Here is a 22,528-nt window from a genome sequence, read left to right on the forward strand (position 1 = left end):
CTGGTGTTGGCCCAGGCGGGGAAGCATACGTCACAATAGGTCTTATCATCCAGAGGTGTAGTCTTCTTTTAAGCTTTAATGTGAGTCTATCACTTTTGAGCAGCGGAAAAAGCCTGATCATCATGCTATAAGCTTTTCCACACACGTTTGTCATGTGATTGGACCAGGTGAAGTCCTTTTTAGGGTGACCCTCAAATAATTAGCAGTATTGAATATAGGAACCTGGGTTCCGAAGAGCGTTACTTCCTTTTCAATAGCATTTTTCGGAATTTTCTGATTAGGAGAATTTTTGACTTCTCAGGTTGGATGCTAATTTTCCACTTGCTGCACCAGTGCTCGATTACAGGGATTTTTTCCTGTATTTGAGAGAACCGAGTTGATAGAGATAGCTGTTATAGCGATTCAAAGCGCAAATCTTTTATTTTACTATCTGGATGCCAGATACTATGCGTGAGATACTATCGTCTACACCACGAGGACATGAGCGGAGAAAGTTATAACTTTTTATACAAGTTGCAGGAGATCCTTTACGTTATAATTTTAATTCTGTGTGTTTATTAGTTGTAGAACTCAACACATATACTAGTTTAATTTTTCTTTTTTTTCTTTTTTATTTGTGTAGTTCTTTTATGTATGTGTGATGAATCACAATCAAAGCAAGGTCCTCTTCTTTGATCTAATAACATTAAAGTACAGAGAATTAATTAGAAGTATAATAATGCCTTGGATATTACATGAAGTTTAAAATTAGGTTTAAAATCTCATTTAGTAAATATTACGTTGGTGTTTAGAAAAAATACAGTGTCAAACGAACGACCTTATACAACGTGATTAATAATTTATAAGCGCATATAGATCTATTAGGATGAAAAAAAAATAACTGGGTGTTAAATACGTGAATAGACAACTAATAAATATGTAAATAATAAATATAAAATTAAAATAATAACAAAGTCTAGTAACGCTGATAATTCTGTCTATGACGACCATCAGCGATGCCAGATAGTTTTAGTATTCTGTAAAAGTGGTAGTTTTAAACAAATAATGCTCTGTTTTGATTTCTGTTTATTTTCTAAAAACCTATTCAGTTTGAGAAGTTTTCTTCTGAATGAGAAACCCGTCTCAAAATGATGAACTGTATAATACAGTAATACATTAGATTGTATTTTTCAAACATATGGTATGGGACATATATTGTATGTAAAGGTGAACACAGGCTTTTTTACCTTAAATTTTGATCCTAAGAACGTACTTCCACCTTCAAAGTTTCTCAAAAGTAGACATTTTCATGAAAACAGTTTCAAGTTGTAATTTACTACTCAGCTTTCGATCCGATTTTGGTCAGATTCGGAGAAAAATCACTTAATTTAGGAGGAAATTACTTATTTCCTGATTCTTGGTAGTTGAATTAAAACAATATTAATTATTGATTTTCCAGTTAACTTCATAAAAGAGTCGTAAGTAATATCTACGCAAATTATGCACGCAGAAGTATGGAATTTCTCGTATTATTGCTTTTTGTATGGCATTTCCTATATTTTGTAACTTATTAAAAGTATTCAGTGGCCTCGTTCATGCCAATAAAGTATTCATCGGTATCTCCAAACAAGCCTGTTATGTATCCATTTTATTACCAAGAATATTACCCACGGTGTTCCTCTAGGGACGAACGTTTTTATATGTGTTAAGAAGTTAGTATAGAAAATACACCTGTAGCCAAACCTTACGCGGGAGTCAAATTCATACCACTGGTTTCGGACTAGGATTCAGCCTTCTTAACCGCTATACCGTTCAGGTCGATTTTTGATTTACCAAAGCATAATGACGTTTGGTGATAGGAAATTCTGTCCTACAAAGATTATATAAAAAGATTTTCATTTATAAAACATTCGTTATCTACGCTGAAAATATTTTCGTAAAATTCTTTGTCCCCTTATATTGAGAAACTTTGCAGTTGCAATCCTGTATTTTTCTTTTTCAAATACATTGTTTACAAATGAATAGAGAAAGAAATTCGGGCGTGTGTTTAGCAGTTAAGGCAGTCAATCATGCTTATATAGAATTCATCCATGTCGATCATCTCCAAACATCATTTCTGGCCCAGAGGAAGGTATATTAATCAAAAGTCATTATCATCTTCATTCCAGAGATGATTTCTTTATGTTTTCAGCAACTATTTCTGAGGTTCTTCGTTTCCAATGTATGAAACCCTCTCTGCCTGCTAGCTGGCGGGTTCATCGCCACCTTTTCCGCATTATTCAGTAATTTGACTCATAATCTACAAACTCAAACATCTATGGTGCCGAATTCTGTAAACGGACATGATCCGAAAATAATAGCATTCTCGGAGCGATTTTCCCACCGCTTGAGAGAGAGCGGGTGCCCGAGTTCAGAATATAATTGACAAATGTTCAGATATGAGTTAAAATTGTTTTTATTTATTTTTTCATGTTTTCTTTTGGAAAACAATATAGGGCGCTTTCCGAAAGTCGACGCGGATGGACGGCTGACTTAAATACGTAAAATTTGTTGTTGACCGATTCTGGATTTGGCGTCACTGCAGCAACTTGGATCTCGCCATGTTTATCGCCAAATTGTTGGGACTACATAAGCTTAAATATTAAAAAAAAAAAATTTATTTCTTTCGAGTGAAGGTTGCGTAATCTGAACTTAGTCCTACTTTAGTTTCAGTTGTTATTTTTTTATTGCAAATGTAGAATATCTGTGGGGAAATACTAGTGATGGGCAACTTCGGTACTTTCTTGTACCCGGTACGAGAGTAAGAGGTACAGACAAGTACCCGGTACAAAATACCCGTTACTCAAGTAACCGTTACTTTGAAAAGTACCGGAAACCGATTTCAAGTACCGAGTACCCAAGTAACGATTTGGAGTACAGAAGTAACGAAATACCGGAGTAACGGTTTGCTGTACCGGAGTACCCTAGTAACGGTTTGCGGTACCGGAGTACCCTAGTAACGATTTGGAGTACCAAAGTACCCTAGTAACGATTTGGAGTACCGAAGTGCTCTAGTAACGATTTGGAGTACCGAAATACGCAGCTAACGATTTTGCGCACTGAAGGAATTCTGCCACGTCACCATGTGTTTGATTTTATCTGTACGGAGTAAGATTTTGAATACCAGAAAACATGTCAACTACGGAAGTGTCTGAGGAGCAGGCCATTCATGGACACAAGGAGCGCATATCACCATTTCGCAAATACAACCAGATACTACTGTCCTCGTACCAAAACCGAAGTGAGCTCGATCCTCCAGTAACGAATACCGAAATACCGAGAAGAGACGCATATTTTCGTTACAAAGTAGCGAATACCGAAAAGCACCAATTTCGATACAGAAGTAACGAATACCGAAAAGTACCCGTTTCGGTACAGAAGTAACGAATACCGAAAAGTGCCCGTTTCGGTACAGAAGTAACGAATACCAAAAAGTACCGATTTCGGTACTGAAATAACGGGTACTTGGATGTACCGATTTTCAGTACCCGTTACAACTAAGTACCCGTTACAAAATACCGGTTCGGTAGTACCGACTCATCACTAGGAAATACTCTTAGGCAGTACTTTAATTAGTTCATATCTAGATTCTGAAGACAGTGAAAGTTGTTCTGACTACCATTATCCGTAAGCGACCACCTCGGAAAATAACTAGTAATTCTAATAATATAAATAAACAGTGGTATTACTCATTACCGAAAGACCAAACGCGTATAGAACCATGGGGTGGGGGTGTTACTGTAAATGTATATTTTCTATTTTTAATGACATGGATTATAATGCGCTATAATTTCATAGAATGCATACATGCAATAACTTTTAACATTTACAGTGAACCTACTTAAAACATCCTTATGGTTTCAAACAATCTTGATAGTCTATAACCAAAGTAATCTTAGTGGTGTTATGGTTACATACAATCTTAGTGGTCTGTAAAGGCAGTTTTTCTTAGTAAACATGAACATCGTTAATATTTAATATCGATATTTATTTAGGCTGTATGAAATAAGTTTTTTTTTTTTTTTTTTTTTTTTTTCAGAGGTGTGCGTTCTATCGGGAAGTTCGTCTTTGGAGATTTCACCGTGTAGGTACAAATAACTAGTTAAGTGAATACCTTTAAATGCTATAATTATTAGAAATTAAAAATTTTACATACGCGAGAATTTACAAACAATTTTTAAAAACCACTTAAAAGGATTCTTTTTTTGTGAAAACACCGGCGCTAATGAAGTGCTGTGGAAAAGATGCTGAAGGTATTACGTTGTTCTAAACACTATTCTAATATTTTTGTATCCTTAAACACAAATCCACAGATGATAAAAGCTTTAAGAAAACAGCTACTAAGTTCACTTTTAGAAGTGACAAGAGCCTTGAATACTCTGATTAAAACTGGCGGTCCCCTTTAGATAACTTTAAGGAAAAGAATTAAATTGACGGCTGGAGGACAAAGACATGTTTTCTACAGTTTCTTAATATTAGCCTATCATTTCTCTTGGTTTCTTTCGAGACGTTGTTAACGAGACATTTATGCATTAACGTTTTTTCCGTCGTTAAATTAGGAAACTAATTTTTAGCTGTAACACCAGATATGGTCAACGTGTTTACTGCGCAGGATGACATAAGTACTTTTAAATATTTCTAATAATTTTTATGAATTATTTTTGTAATAATTTTTTTTTGAAACTTTATAAGGCATTTTCTTTCTCCTAGCATGTCTTCGTGGTGTAATTGGCAGCATACTCGGCGCGTATTCGAGAGGTCCATTTCGATCCCCGGAGAGGGCATTGCGCAATTTTCACTACCACGGTTTGACGACTTGGTCTTCTTATCCTCAGTAGCCCTTTAAAAAGACCCTCTGGTTCTCGAAAGAGAGCGTGCTGTAACGACCTTACGGATGAATAAGGCACCATAAAGAACACGAAACAAACATTTATTAAAAATTAACGTTCAAAAAATAATGGTAAAAAAATTAATGTTCAAAGTATATTGGTAAACTTGGAACACTACCTCGCTCTTACAACATAATCTACCACCTGCCTCCTCTGAGGCTACCATGCAACTGTCGTCTTTCTCACTTGCTGTGCTCTGCCAGGCAGCTGATTGGCTCACCGCAGCCAGATACATGACAGGGAATATATGAGGTATTTCTCCCTCCTTTTCCGCATGCTTTCGTTGCGTAATTGGAAGCATACGCGTATTCGAGAGATCCAGGGTTCGAGTCCTGGCGAGGGCACTGCACATTTTTCACACCTGCTGCTTTTTCAATAATAAAAAAAATACTGTAAATGAAATAATGCGCGCCGTACTGCATAAATGAATTTTGATATTATAAGAATAATTCCACTGAGTAATAATACAGTACAAGAAGGACTGACGAAGTGTCTCAGTGCATAGAAAATTCTTTATGTGAGTACATAAAAGCTGAATTCTCTATACAGCTTGCAGAGTCAGCGTTGCCAGGAAACGGAGCTTTAATTTTAGCTCATATAAAATCTGTAAAGGAAAAAGAAATTTCCCAAGAATTTTTATTTATCAAATGTTTGAATACTGATACGAAAAGTGAAACAATACTTAATGAATAAGAAAGGTTTTTCGATGTAAAATCTATACCCTTGTATAATATCCTCTCCATTGTTTCCGAAAATGCACCAGCAATGTTAGGACAACATCGAGGCTTTCTGGCATACGTTAAACAAGCTATACCGAATATATTGCCTGTACTTCATCCACAACATTTAATCGCCAAAAATCTTGGTGAGTGCTTGCATAGCTCACTATTTATGTCATTAGAGCGGTTAATAAAATCAAAAGAAATGCCTTAAATGAGAGATTATTTATTCACCTTTGTTTGAAAAATGACGAAGATGAGTTGATTAGTTTACCACTTAAACTGGATGCTGGTTGGTTTTCTAGAAGAGCATTTTTGGATTGATTTTATGCACTCTTTGATTCAATGTTGCAATTCTTGGAAATGAAAGATAATGACTTGCTGCTCAGTTTAAGGGGATTCATACACCTTAAACCCCTTATGATCTTCGAATATGTGACTGTTGCAAGAATTGGGATATTTTATTTGTTTTAAAAGCAATTACTTCCAACTTTTTACATCTGACTACATAATATAGCTGCTTTGGAAAATAGTAACCAGAAAGTTTGTGCTGCCACAAATAATTTTGTAATTTAATCCTCTTTGTGACAAAATATTTCGCCATGTTTCCACCTTGTGCGCATGATATTTTAAAAATGGCTGATGGTACATACTTGAAATTGGATGGAATTCTTTATGTGGGCACTACTTTCTAACTGAACCAACAATCTAATGAACATTTTAATATTGAAAAATTTTATGGACGAAAACATTAAAAAAATTATTAATAAAATACATTTTATAAACTCAACTCAAAATAAAATAAAAATTTAACATGAAATTTTTAGAATTTTAGGTTCACAGTAGTTTCCAAATGTTATAAAAGTTATATATTAAATATGGAATTAAATTATGGAACAGAATGTTTTAAACTGTGCGCGCAAGTTGGAAACATGACGAAAAAAGTTGTCACAAAAGGTATTAAATTATAAAAATATTTGTGGCAACACAAACTTTCTCATTGCTATTTCAGAAAGCAGCTATATTATGTAGTCAGCTGTAAAACGTTGGTAGTAATTGCTTTTAAAATAAATAAATTATCCCAATTCTTGCAACAGTCACCTATTCGAACATCTTATGGGTTTTAAGGTGTATGAGTCCCCTTAACTAATCCCAAAACTGACATAGCTTATACGACTGACAGATATGCCAAACTTTGCAAAATTTTTTACTATGAGATGATCTGTTAAACTTAATTAAAACTACCTGCTTTTATTTCAGACTTTAGCGTATACAAACAAAACTTGGAGAGAGAACAATGTTCTCAGTTTCCAAATCCTTCAAAATTACAAAAACGAGGTGGAAATTCGCTTGCTTATTATCAACACTTAACCGGCTCCTCATTTTGACCTCAGTCAAAGATCTGAAAGAATTTCTCTCTTGGTTTATCTCGAGTGGATGTACCCTTTTGCAAGTAAAGCCACAAACTTGGATGAATCCACAGAACAAAGATACCCCAAATTTCTCCTTACAAAAAACAGATACCAATTTTATATCTTGCATTATGGGTCACTTTAAAGAAGCTGTTGATTACTTTCCCGTAACATCCTATATAACGTAGATTTAGTGCAGTTGTGAGCCTCATAACGATATGGAGACTTAATAACGTTACTCGCAGACATAAAAGAGAACTTATATAATTTTAATTTCATATCATCCCATTAGGTTTATCCATCACAGTAGAAAAAAATTCGTTTTTGTATTTCAAAACAAAAGTTATAATTTCTAGAAATATTGCTTTAAATATCCCAATGTTTTATTTATATTTCATTTTTACTTTACCATTCAAGATATCAAAGCTAAATTTGTAATTTTTCTATTGTGTACTTATATAGAATTATTTCGCTTGGGGGTTCATGGTCAGTTTCTGCTGCAAGAAGGGGTCTACGGGCATTGTAAGTTTGGAAACCACTGCTCTAGTCCATTGACGGCACGCCACTGTCGCTGTCCTTCTGATAGTATAGGTAAGTAATTTTTTTTACATCTAGTTTAGACTGTTAGCGTCTAGTTTATATATTATCTAGTTTAGACTGTCTCGATCTTTGAAGAAGGGCGAATAGTTATATTCTTTTTTAAATAAATTTTAATGCAAAATGTTTTGATCTTTTATCGTCACATTCCCTGTGTTGTCCGTAAATTGAGCAAAACAAATTTTGTTTCGATGCATCGAACGGAAGGTCCACCTCCATCGCTTGGAACGATTCCTTTAGGTCAGAAACCCATTTCCTCTCTTCGACATAAGCGTGGAAGAACATTGATGACTCACGCTTTCTCGAAATCCATTCCCGTTCTCCCCATCTCCTCACCCCCATCACGAAGGGTAACTCCCATCTCTCTTCAATATTAACTTTTCCCGCCTCTGACCAAATCGCTTATTACGAACTATTTTCAACCTCTTTCGACGTACGATTTGATTCGCTTTGCACGGGACATTAAATATTTTTACTTCAGACATTATTGTAAATTCGATTTGTGAGGTACATATACGATGGGTCTATATAAAAATTATCTACAATAATCCTATATAAAAATTATCTACAATAATCCTATATAAAAATTATCTACAATAATAAAAAGAAAATTTTGTTTTTCTCAGAACTGAGTTCATAAAATATGAAGACCTTGAAGGAAACATTTTTATCACTACCATATATTTCTTCTAACACCATAAATCTCCTAGCAAGCCCATGCACATTTTGAATGCCTTCTAGGCAGAAATGAGCTGTTGAAAGCCTCGTTACGTTTTTTCCTGAGTTTTTGAAATGCGTTTGGAATAGTATTAAGAGTAGGTTTTTCTTTAGGGAACAGAAGGTAAAATGCCAATAATGATAAATAAAACTTATTTAGAAAATTAGACGTTAGCCACATTTCCCTCCTTGGTAGTAAACTGTTTCACAAGAGTTGCATTGTGCGCGAAAGTTCTATTGCTTTTTATTTCTCAGTCTTTGAATCATAGAGATATCAGCAGCCTAAAATGAAACAGAAAATTCCATTTAAAGCTCTGTCTTGAAAAGAATAATTAGAGATGTTTGAATAAGAATTACATCTAGCGTATTACATCTGGCAGCTTAGCTCAGTCCCGAAACATGCATATTTAACTTTCTCACCAAGATAGAATTTAATGCACAGTGCGCTTAAGAGACGGGAATTCACAACCGATGTGATTTTCCCCAAGTATATTTTTATACAAGGTTGTTCTACTAGCACCGAACATAGTATTCCTTTAATAATTTCTATATTAATGAATGTATTGCAACGAAATCTGAAGCGAGCTTATGTTGTTCTCTGAGAAATGGAATGATATCATAATATACGCTAGAAATGCTCAGCCTTGAATCCACCCGACACAACGCAGAATACCGTATTTTGGAACTTCCTTAAAAGTTCAACCATTGACATCGTTGTCTGAATTGCTTCGTTTATGTTTGAACTAGATTTGTTCTTGGATAATTCGGGGTTTTACTTGTAAATTTTCAAAATTCCCGTATTTGAGCAAGAAAACGTTCTAGTTTGATACATAAAAACCCCTTCATTTCAAACAGATGGGTGCTTTCAAACAGATGTTTGGCGTGATATCACAGTGGCGAATAAATGGTCCAATTCTTAAATGTAACCATTTCAACAGCTGCATGTATGGGAATCTTAGCCCTCTTGTAGGTCAGTGGGAATCTTCAACATTTTTGCAAAACAATTTGACGACCAAGAATTCTCCATTATAGCTGTTCTGCAGGGTAGAGCGACACGTCACACTTCAAGCAGTGCAGTTATTTCTTTTTTTAGTCCAAAGGGATTTGAATCCCGAAGGACTATTAGTTTCGTTTTGGCATTTTGCGTCGGACGGATAAATGTCGGTTCACTTTTCAAACTGTTGCCATAAAATGTTAGAGTCCTGCATTATATTTGAAGAAATTAAATAATGAAAATCTGCGTAAATGTATGTATATTTCTCACATTGTCATAAAATAACGGTACATAGAGTCATCGAATTTTGAATAACGTAATCCTCCAACGAATATGAGCATGTGGAAGACCAAATTTGAAATTTGAAATTTGTTTTATGATCGATTTCCTATTTTTTAAAACTTTGACGAATTTTTGATTAACAAACTCAAGGATTTCAAAGCGAGCAATGGCAACGTTGTGCAGAAAAAAACATTTTTATCTCCAGCGCGTGAGTCTCTGTATCGGAAATTCTAAAGATATGCTCGTTTTAAAACTATTTTGCGATATTGCTGTTGCACTGGATCTTATGGTTTAAGTGCGAGGAACATGATATTTAATAAAGAAAGGTAACACACAAAATGTTAAAAAACGCCTCTTTGGACGTAATTTAAAATCTGAAACATTTCAGATTTTTTTTTCTTTTCTTTTTGGCGATTGCATTATTTCGGAGATTCTTGGAACTTCGCTCTCGCCCGACCTGACACAACCTGACTATTTTTATGAGAATACCTGAAACAGAGAGTTTGTGCAAACAAAGTACGAATCATAGATGTCTTGAAAGCAAGCATCAACGAACGAAGCAATTCAGGCAGTGACAATAAGCGTACTTCTAAGGATGTACCAAAATGGGTTGATCCGATTTCACTGTTGTCTGGGAGCAAATGCTGGACAGTTATGTTATGATGTCATATTTTCCATAAAGAAAGGAAAACATATTTCAAATTTTATTGCAATATTCTCATTAGTGTCAAACTTACTAAGGATATAATGATTTTAATAGCCAGTGGGACATCCTATATAAAAATTATCTACAATAATAAAAAGAAAATTTTGTTTGCATGTGTTCGTGCAATGAGTACTCAGAAATAAAACGCAGAGATGAAATGCCCATAAAACTGTGTATGTAGTTTTTTCAGGAGGTTCCAGGTGCACCTCGAGATAATTTTCCCAAATGAATTCTTTTAATTTAATATTGTGAATTTTGAGGTCTCGCATATATTCTAGCTTAAAAATCAAATTAACTGCTATAGACTTTCAGATTTTGCGTACCAGATAAATCACAAAATAGTCTTCTACATGAAGTTTCGATACTTCTGCGATTTTTCCGGTATTTGTATGTCTAATCATTTTTAATTTCGAAATCAAGAAATCTATAATTCATAGTATTTTAAAGTTTTAGAAAATTACAAGTTTCTTAAAGCTTCCACAGATTCTTCGATTTTTAAACCTCATGTTTCTTCTAAAAATAGTTTTGTTTCTCCTTGTACGAAGAACGGATGTACAGTGGATGGACAAAAATATGGAAACACCTTGTGAAATGCATGTTGGAAAAGAAAGATTGATTTTAATGAAATATGTAGGTGGCGCTGGCGTTTTTGACTACTGACGCCACCTATACAACTTCGTAAATGTGCTAAACAGTTCAGTTGTTGTCGGAGTACTGTTATGTGAGGTTGTCATTGCATTATGTCAGAGTTAACAGACTTCGAAGGTGGGCAAATTGTTGGAGCCCGTATGGTAGGTGCTTCCGTAAGCAAGGTAGCCGAGGTGTTTAGTGTTTCAAGAGGTACTGTATCGAAGATTTATTCCGCATATTTGAAAAGCGGAAAAACATCATCTGCTAAATCACAGCGCGGACGAAAGTGTGTCCTGAGTGATCGTGACAGGCGATCATTAAGGGCAATTGCGATGAAAAATAAGAAGACCACAGCTGCAAAAGTTACTGCTGAAATGAATGTTGTGTTACCGAACCCTATGAGTACCAAAACAATTAGAAGGGAGCTTCATAAACAGGGAATTGCTGGCCGTGCTGCAATTGAGAAGCCACTCATCAGTGATGCTAATGCCCGTAACAGGAAAAGGTGGTGTTTAAGTCATAAAGCTTGGACTATAGAGTAGTGGAAGCGAGTAATATGGTCTGACGAGTCTTCTTTCACATTCTTTCCCACTTCTGGCCGAGTTTACGTCTGAAGAACGCCATCTCAAGCCTATAATACAGACTGCTTGTTGCCAAGAGTGAAACATGGCGGGGGTTCTGTTATGGTATGGGCAGTCATATCGTGGTTCTCTGCTAGCCCCATGATAAATGTGTCAGGGCACATGACTGCCAAGACTTATGTGAACATTTTGGCCGATCATTGTTCATCCCATGGTACAAACTTTGTTCCCCGATGGTGATGGTGACTTCCAAGACGACAGAGCCCCTGTTCACACAGCTCACATTGTCCAGGAGTGGTTTTTCTGAGCACGAGGATGAGTTGTCCCATCTCCCCTGGCCACCACAGTCACCAGACCTGAATATTATCGAACCTTTGTGGTCTACATTGGAACGGAAAGTGCGTTCTCGTTATCCACCGCCAACATCGTTATCTGAACTTGCCACCGTTTTGCAGGAAGAATGGTATAATATTCCCTTGGCAAACATACAGGAACTGTATTTATCCATTCCGAGAAGACTGCAAGCTATTTTGGATGCCAACGGGTTTCCTACACCATATTAAGCAAAGAAACATGTTTTTTTAAAGGTGTTTCCATATTTTTGTCCAACCCCTGTATTTCTAGTAATAAATGATTATATGCGTAATATATAAATGGACCTAAACTACTGTTTGAGTGATACATAATTAATACTGAAGTCGCCTTCAGTATAGAGTGAGTAAATTTTCTGAGCCTTCAACATATTTGCCACCCTGTATAAGATAATCACTTTTTGCTTCATTCTTTCTAGTGCAAATATCGATAGCTTATCAAATTGTTTTTCTCATGCATTTCCGTTTCATTAAAAACTAAGTTTAAGGTCTTTCAGAGCTCCAAAGAAATGTCCTTTAAGTATTTCGATTCCCGGGATTAAAAAGACAAAATGGAGTGAGACGAATCCCATTAAAAAGGTATCCAGATTTCTGTAAAAGAAGCCCTCTCCTGTCCTTCATTAAGGGGGCTCATACACCTTAAACCCCTCATGATCTTCGAATATGTGACTGTTGCAAGAATTGGGATATTTTATTTATTTTAAAAGCAATTACTTCTTAACTTTTACAGCTGACTACATAATATAGCTGCTTTGGAAACTAGTAACCAGAAAGTTTGTGTTGCCACAAACATGTTTGTAATTTAATCCTCTTTGTGACAAAATATTTCGCCATGTTTCCACCTTGCGCGCATGATATTTTAAAAATGGCTAATGGTACATACTTAAAATTGGGTGGAATTCTTTATATGGGCACTATTTTCTAACTGAACCCAAAATCTAATAAATATTTTAATATTAAAAAATTTTATGGAAGAAAACATTACAAATTGTTTTAATAAAATACATTTTATAAACTCAACTCCAAATAAAATAAAAATTTAACATGGAATTTTTAGAATTTTAGGTTCACAGTAGTTTCCAAATGTTATAAAAGCTATATATTAAATATGGAATTAAATTATGCAACAGGATATTTTAAACTGTGCGCGCAATGTGGAAATATGACGAAAAATGTTGTCACAAAGCGGTCTAAATTATAAAAAATTTTGTGGCAACACAAACTTTCTGATGACTATTTCAGAAAGCAACTATATTATGTAGTCAACTGTAAAAAGTTGGAAGTAATTGCTTTTAAAATACATAAGTTATCCCAATTCTTGCAACAGTCACCTATTCGGAGATCTTATGGGTTTTAAGGTGTATGAGTCCCCTTAAACTTGTTAATTTCAAAATCTTCAGTTATGCATCATATGAAACTGTGAAAGCTTCGCGAGACATGTAAAAACATGCAAAGGGTTTAAAAGCTATCGTCTCGTCGAAGGTCTGCTCAGGCCCTGGAAGTCATTTTATTTGCGACGACCTACTTTGCAGTCGGGTGAAACCGCCGAGTTGATAAACTGTGACACAGGAAATTCATTTCATCTCCTTTCGTGTCTGGAAACTCGCTGGAGTCCATTTCCTCTGTCGTTTTATGTCTTGTAATGGGTGAAATCTAGCGAATGCTACATACAAAATATTGTCTGCCAGGGCCAATTCATTTCTCTCAAATAAATATGCGCGGTTGACTATAGTGTGGGAAATGAAACTTTTTAAGCGGGCAATTCTGCTCGGAATTGAATCTTTGTATTTACTTTATTGTAATTCGGAGTATACAAAATATATGATGAGCTAAGGGCTGATAGCGACTCTTTTCTTGATCTCGTCGCCTTTCACGTTAGTCGGCCCACCAGCGGCTGAGCGGTAAAGTCGCTGAACATTGGTAGTTCGGTCCGAGGTTCGAATCCCGCGAACGGGCTGGCTGCATGGGTGTTTTCGTGGTTTTCCCCATGTGTAACGTGTATACGAGCCAGTTTTCCTTAGAAAGTCCTCCACGAAGGCATCCCTCCCCTTACGCAGATAGCCCTAGTGTGCTTTGCCATAATTAAATACACACACACAATACACACCTTTCACGTTAGTCAGGCAGTTTGTTTTATTTTCTTAATTGGGTAAAGTTTATAATTTTAAAGTTATTTTTTAATTAAGATTTAACAGCTTTGATATTAAAAGAAAAATTTCATTCAGTCCTAAGGACTGAGGAAATATTCAGAATGGCAAAAAAGTAAAGATAAGTAAAAATAATTTTAACATTTTAATTTAGAGAAGGTGAGCTGACATTCTATTTCTACGATAATTATCAAAACAATTACGTTACTTAATAATATGGTACATTATTGTTTGTGTCTATTATCGAATCTACATCGAGGTTTGAATTCAGAACTTAACAACTTAATTCAGAACTCAGAAACAAAATAAAGAACAAATATTAACAGCGAAGTCATACAAATCATTTCATTAACTATTCGTAAATTAAAACGTCAGCTATCATTCTCATCATTAAAGTGTTAATGCCAGAACTCATCGATAAATTTCTATGTTTCATAACTTTAACTTTATTTGTAAAGAGTTTTAATTGGGCAAAGCGTAAAGGGGCCTAAAAGGAGAGATGCTTTCTTGGAGGTATTCCTTATGGACTATTTTGAAACAATTATTGGAAAACACACGTTGGCTACCTTCCTTAAAAGAGTTCGGCGAATCGGAATTCTAGAGATTCTAGAGAAATTTGGATTATATTTACGTCACACTTGAAGAAAGCCCCTAAAACTCATACGCAGCCACCCCATTTACAAGCAATGGATTCGGTGAGAGTATCTGATTAGTGCACAAAATTATTTGACTATGGAGAGTGATGCTTTCATGGAGGATTTTTTAAGAAAAACTGGCTCGCATTCAAAGCACAAAGGAACAAAACGAAATGCCCATGCAGCAAGGCCATTTTCTGGGATTCGAACATCCATGCAAAGGAATCGAGTTAGTTATGTTTCATGGCTTTATCCACACATCTACTGATGTGCAGATTTTGTAAAAGAAATTGGGTTTTATTTATATCAAATATTGTATCAGATTCTATGGGTCGCTTCTGCAGATCGTGCTTAAATTAACAAAATTTATTAATATTAGTTAAATTTCCAAATTTGTATTTATTTTTATGCGTCTGATAATCTTAGGATTATTTTTATGCAAAGATTATATAAAACTGTTGCTTCAAGAATCTTGAAATAACCGTTTTTTTTTTATTACACAACATAATCCGAAATATTTGTTAAAATAATATATTAAGTGTCTTTTGACATAACTTCAATTTGCTGTCGTCGGTCGGCAGCTTCTGATTTACATTACTACCGATACATTAGGCACTTTACGGGGCAAGAAATACGATACGTCAACTATAACCTCGCCGGGCCCAGTTGCTACCTAGATGTGCCACCAGTTTCATCACATGAGCAAGCATGGGAAAATGTGATAATTCCTTTCGTTCTTCCTCACTTAAGGCCCACCAGCGGCCGAGCGGTAAAGTCGCTGAACACTGGTAGTTCGGTCCGAGGTTCGAATCCTGCGAACGGGCTGGCTGCATGGGCGTTTTCGTGGTTTTCCCCATGTGTAACGTGTATACGAGCCAGTTTCCCTTAGAAAGTCCTCCACGAAGGCATCCCTCCTCTTAGGCAGATAGCCCTCGAGGCTTTGCCATACTCACACACACACGCACACACACTCTTCCTCACTTAAAAAAAGACTGGGGAGAAGCACGAGAAGCAATCCATCAAATCAAGGTGGTGATAAATTATCATCCACTACATTTTAGTTCCAGCTGTAAAGACTATAGGCTTTTCTGGAGCAAAACACATGATACATCAGCTATGCTATAGCTAATGGCCTCAAGCTGACGAGCGGCATGCGGCTCAATACATTGCTCGTAAATTATTTAGCATTAATATGATATTAATTATTTTGGAAAGGATTTTGAGGAAGGCTTAAGATTTTAATGATTTTTGAGCCCAAATTTTCATTATTTTCACTAGAAGTAAAAAGGTACGTGAACAAAGTTCCAAAAAAAATCTACGAATGGAGCTAATTAATTTACTGTGTAATAAAAATCTTATTCAAAGACTTGAAGCACAGATTTGATGAATCTTTATTCGTACTTAATAAGGTATTTCTCCCGCCTTCTTAGCATGCCTTCGTAGTGTGGTAGTCTGCACGCTGGGCGCGTATTCCAGAGGTCCGTGGTTCGATTCTCGGCGTTGCTCATTTTTCATCTTTCCTGCTTCCAAAATACCTAATGTCTCTACAGTGGCGCCCGAACTAAAAAAAGTGGTGGATGATGATTTTCCACCACCAGGACTTGGCGATTGGGTCCCCTAATCCCCAGTCGCCTTTTAAAAAGGGGCGTATATAAGGTATTTCTCCCGCCTTCTTATCGTGCCTTCGTGGTGTAATGGTCTCCATGCTGGGCCCGTATTCCAGAGGTCCGTGGTTTGATTCCAGGGCATTGCTCATTTTTCAAGTTCTTGCTTCCAAAAATACCTAATGTCTCCACAACTTGTCAAAAGATAAATACCGTTAGTTACGAATTTTTGAAATAAAAAAAATGCTTTGCTTAGAAATGCATTTAAATGTGAACACATTTTTTCCTTCTACTCTCTAAAAAGAGAACCAGACTGACCGATGACCATCTGTAATTATTATAAAGATAGTTTCTAGAAAACTTTCTTCAAGGTTACTCAAAATCGAAGCCCCATCAGGGTTGAAGCTGAAATTTGAAGAAAGAAATAAAAATGTTTATAATTATTTACATAAAACCCTATAGTCTTTCTCATATATGCGTGGAAGAAAAATTTGATAAATAAAAGAAAGAGAATAGATTGCCATTATTTCTTTTCAAGTTTTGTCCCACTTGGAAAGTTTTCGTACTTTGTTTATTTTTATTTTAAATAAATTATTTAGTGGTTTATTCAATGCATTATTTATTTATTTATTTATTTATTTACCATCAGATGAGCAGCTGCACCGCCTTTAAGACATTCAGCTTTTACGCTCAACTGATGGAATCATCTACCAACTGTGTTGCTATGTAAAATACAATAAAATTTTAGAATTTTGATAATTACGTAATAAAAATTAAAAATCAAGAAATAAATATATAAATAATACAAAATAATAAACGTAAATAGATACAATAAATAAAAGTTAAAAATTTAGAATAAGATAAATACTATGTTGTTATATATGAAGTCAAATAAAGTATCAGAATTTTGAGAATTATATAATAAAAATTTAAAAATTAAATACATAAATATACAATACCTAAATAAATATGAAAGTAAATGAAACGTAAATATGTAAGTAAGTACTTAAGAAGATCATTACAAATTTTGAAAATGAACAACAAATATATGAGAATAGTAGAGGCTGAGAATGTAAGATTTGTAAAGAATAAGAGTAAAGAATTTGATAATGGAGAATGAAGAGCAGTAACTGAATAAAAGTTGATGAGAAATAGTATTTGAATGAATTAGGATGACTTGAATGACTTGAATGCTATTCAATGCATTAGAATAATTTCAAATAAACACATTCTAATAATCTCGCATAGTGAATTAGAAATATAATTTTCCTTCTACGTGTGTTTTTAAAAAGCGCCGCTTATTATTTTGTAGTCAACGTTTTCTACGTTAGACAAGTTATCAATTTTTTAAGTATCGTCTCAGATGTGTCAGTTGTGTTGAATGTTATGAAAATTTAAATAAAATATTTAATTGAAACATATATAACTTAATTTACTTCTGATTATATGCAAATTAAAACACACAATGATTCTAGTGTACACATCATATTCCATAATTTATTACTGTTTTTTTTATGTTCCATTTCTTCGTTCGGAAGTAAATGCTGCAATAATAAAACCTTTCCCTTTACTTTATTAAATGAATTAAAATTACTCGCATTTAATATTATTAAAGTATTAATAATCCATACCTTTTTCTTAAAATGCAAATCTTCTCACTGCATTATCTTATTTGTTTCCACAGCTTAGCTTTAACAATAAAATACTCCTAAAATCAATTTCAAAAGTCACACGTAAAATTTTTATTATTCCGATTTCCGGCATTTGATTATCACGATATCTTAGGAGATATTAAATACAATGTACTGCTTCCAAGACAACCACGCTCGATTCCAGGGATTTTTATTTTTTGTGGAGACGATCTTCTAATAGAGGCAATGTTCGATACTAATTTTTGTTTATGTTCTCAAGAACACTAGCCAGTTTCAGAGACGGTAGTTCTAAGATAATAATCGTTTCAAGGAAGTTATACTTTATTTGTAATATTTCTTGCTTCTATTGTGAATTTTAATAAATATTTCGAATGCTTTTTCCATATTTTTCAAAAATTGAGTAATCAAACACTCTTTGCCATAGATGGAGGGATACGTTAGCTTTAAATTTAGGAAAAATCTAATCTTAGTTTATGGCACTTTCCGACAAATGATCCAACAATAGGACATAAATGGACTTCTCTTTACATATTCTATTTGTCTTTTGAAGAAGGGAGACTGAAGTTAACTTCTCTCAAACATTATAGAGCATTTTTCTAAAATAAAAGTTTTTGTCTGCTATGTCTAAAATAATTGATCTGCTTGCTTGTATTTTTTACACGTTCCTAATTTTTAGAAGTTTATTTTACGGTAAACAAAATATTTTTTTTATATTAAGAAAGTGTCAGAACATGCCAGGCAGGGGGGGGGAGGGATTTCGGATGTGTAAAATTAAATTAAGCTTATTTCTCTTTCGATTATTTTTATAAAGTTTGAAATTCTGTTGTATTTTAATTAAGTTCACATAATTTAGCCAGTACAACCTCCTTTCACTATTAGTAGAAACTGGAAAATTATGGTTTTTAAAATTTCAGTAAATGGACAAACACTTATACAGTTTTAAACATTTGTTAGTTCTCTCACGGCTAGCAAGTACTAGGTAGGCTGTCATTTTTGACACTGCTCATGGGAATATGAAATACTTATAATTAGTAACAGAACAATCTTGAGTTTCGTGTAGATTTAATCAAGATCCCAATCGATTTCGAGGGCAAACAGGTACAGGTCCCTCTTCGTCAGGAGCAAAGAAATCTGTAAAACTGAAAGATGAAACTGAATAAATTTTTATTGGTATTAAGATAGTTTATGTTTTAAATATCCTACTCATGTTCATTGTATTTAAATGTTCTTTTCATGCCCTTTATAGTTTAAATTTTCTATCCATTCCCGTGTCACACTTCATTAAAAATAACGAAGTATTCATATTTTAGCTAATAAGGTAACTGCAGTTTCTGTAATAGATAAAGTACAAAATGTGTTAAAGGGCACATTAGGCAGGGTTGAACTTAGGCAGGGTCGAAATCTTATTTCATTTCACCTTTCACCGCTGTTTTCTCACTTAATCGGAGAATTTGTTTTTCAAATCGATTTAGTTTAGTAATAAGCATCTTTGAAATATAACAAATTTATATATTTACTTCCGTGAGCTAACGGGAAATATCACAAAATTTTGTCAGTCAGTTCATTTTGAAAAACATGAATAATGCAACTTAAGTGAACAAATACAAACAACTCATAAAACCTATACCACCAGCTGTATTAAGTGATTTTTTTATCTTTATTGGAGATAATCGTCTTAGAAAATTGATATTTCATACTAATAATAATTTATATTTTCAAAAATACTGGTGACTATCAGATGTAGTCGTCCTAGAGTGTTGTTCTCCTCGAGGGGCTGTATTTCATTTTCCTCTCCCTCCGACACTGGTTCACATTTTACTTTTACTAAGTATGGTAACCCAACGGATAGTCAAGAAAATTTTTCTAGTGAATGCTGTCTAAGACGACCATTTACGGTCCCAAATGGTTTAATTTTGTGAAGGTGGTCGCCTTAGAGGGTTATATTTTAATCGCTATAAAAATATTATTATGTTTAGTTAGTTTAGTTTAGTTTTATCCATAATTTAACCAGGAGATGTAAAAAAAGGCTATGTGACAAAAGTCAAAAAGTGTAAGGATTATGTTAATTTTATTAACAGTTAAATTTTAAGTTAAAGTTCCTTTCCTGTCAAATTCTTAACTTCAACTTACTACTTCCGGCCAGAACGTAGTTTTGGAATCTTGCTGAATATTTAATGAGGAGGAGCGGTATTTAAACCACGAAGTTACTTACTGAGTCAGAGAGAATCAGAGTTTCTGATTTACGCGCGTGTGCCTTTTTGGCCACTCTCTCTCTCTCAAAGCTGTTATTACGCTCGGCCGTACTTAGGCCCTTGCTAAGCTTTGTAGTCAAATAAGTTCAGGGCCAACTCGATTTGAACCTTGATAGCTTCGGCTATACTTCTTTAGTTAATCTTAGTTTTAGTTTAATTCTTAGTCTTTTAAGTTCAAGCCCAAGTGCGGGTTTTGTTTGTACACTCCCAGGCGGAGTTTTGTTAAATCTTATTGGAATAATAAAGGATTAGTTACCCTTCTATCTTGTTGTTTCTTGTCACCGAACTCAAGCGATTATTCGGTTATCAATTCTTAGATTCTTCACTTCCAACATTAACTCAGAATTCCGAAGTGAGAAACTTTACAACAGGAACAACAGAAAAAAAAAAACCCACAATTTCTAACAAGAATGTCGTAAGACGTTTAAAAACGCTGAATTAAATGGATTCTAGTTACATCGATCTCATAATTTTTTATTATTGACTTCTGATATTCTTTTGAGGAATGGGATAGTTATCAAGCCCAAAAGTGACGTTAGTGTCTCAAAACGGCATTTTGCGTCAAAACACTTAAATGCGTTGTAATATCACTTTTCAAATTGTTGCCTACCAAACATTATCGCCCTGTATTACATTTAAAGACATTAAATAATGAACAATCTGCATGAATGTAGGTATGTTTCTCGCATTGTGAAAAAACAACGCAACCTAGAGACATCAAGTTTTGAATAACTTAGTGTTCCACCCGAACATGCGCACCTGGAAGTCTGAATTTTGAATTTAGAATTTGTTTCATTATCTACTCATATTTTGTAAAACTTTATAACGAATTTTTTGATTAACAAACTCAGTGATTTGAAAGGAAGATATGCTGCTTTTAAATATGTTGTGATTTTGCATCTGAATGGAATTTTATGCGGCATAAACCCTGAGAACGTGATATTAAAGAAATAAAGTAAACCTACAAACCATTATTAATAAAAAAAAGTTTCGAAAGATATCTTAGTGAAAAAAACTGAGCATTGATGTGATAAATTGAGAGCAGACTGAAAAAAAAACAGAAAAATATTTATGCTAATGCTTAACACTACATGGGAAATTCTAAACATATGCTGCTTTTAAAATTTTTGTAATTTTGCTGTTGAATTTTATATTATGTAAATGATGATTAATAATGAAGATAAAAACACACAAAAAATGGGCTAGTAGGAGCGAGTGTAATAGCAAACTGGTAGACTACGACCTCAACGAGAGCGTAAAAAAACCTTAACAAACCCTTTTGTGCTACCGTTAAAATCTTACAGAAAAATATTTATGCTTAACACTACATGGGAAATTCTAAACATATGCTGCTTTTAAAATTTTTGTAATTTTGCTGTTGAATTTTATATTATGTAAATGATGATTAATAATGAAGATAAAAGCACACAAAAAATGGGCTAGTAGGAGCGAGTGTAATAGCAAACTGGTAGACTACGATCTCAACGAGAGCGTAAAAAAACCTTAACAAACCCTTTTGTGCGACCGTTAAAATCTGAAACCTTTCAAATTTTTATTTTTTTTTTAAATTGCTCCTGTAAAATTTGATTTAGAAAATAAAGAAAACATTTCTTCAAACTCCTTATGAATAATTTATTTATCATTTACTATAACTTTACTTTCTCTCATTATACGTTTATTAATCTTTATTTTCTCCTCAAACTTCTGACTAATTATCGAACCCAGCAGTCTCTTTTTACGTACATCTTCGGATTCAAATTTTTTAAAGAAATACGGTAACCTTCTCGCTAATCACGAACACTTTTTAAAAAGACCACCGGGGGGTTTCACATGCTTTTCATATCTCTTAGAGTGATCATGTTAAATACCGATATTTATTATGTTCTAATAAATACTGTTAACCAGAGAACAGGGGCTCCATTACCTAGCTGACATGATGTCTGCCTTACACGGATTAAAGCCCCTGCCTCCAGAAGCTATTTATTATAACTAAGCAGAATAAGTTTACAGTGGCATACAAGGCCTTCAAGAACACAAGAACATAAGTAACATAGTCATAAAAGACCCTAAAGAAAGCATGTTACAAGTAGTACCTATAGCATTCAAACAATAAACCGAGTATACTTTCATAATTTGTACTGAAAATACGAAATACTTTCAAAACTGAGTCCAACTAATTTAAATAAAAACTATAGTACAAACAAAATATAATACATCCATTACTGCATTATACACAATTAATATCAATTAGATTCACAATTTCAAGAAGAACCATTCAATTTAGAAAAAAAAATGCATAAAGATAAACTAAGGCAATAATAA

General features: G+C 34.2%; 1 protein-coding gene across 3 annotated transcripts in view; it reads left to right on the forward strand.

The window, feature by feature from the left end:
- stet (rhomboid serine protease stem cell tumor) overlaps positions 1-22,528 on the forward strand; it is a 555,200-nt gene that overhangs the window by 93,974 nt on the left and 438,698 nt on the right. For all 3 annotated transcript variants that reach the window (XM_085816564.1, XM_085816563.1, XM_085816565.1), the window contains one exon: positions 7,501-7,629. The gene's annotated coding sequence lies outside the window, so the exon portion shown is untranslated. The remainder of the gene's footprint in view (positions 1-7,500; positions 7,630-22,528) is intronic.

Source organism: Stegodyphus dumicola, chromosome 5 (genome assembly GCF_044657685.1).
Source record: "Stegodyphus dumicola isolate Sdum_Otavi_A_Nest chromosome 5, ASM4465768v1".
Lineage (NCBI taxonomy): Eukaryota > Metazoa > Arthropoda > Arachnida > Araneae > Eresidae > Stegodyphus > Stegodyphus dumicola.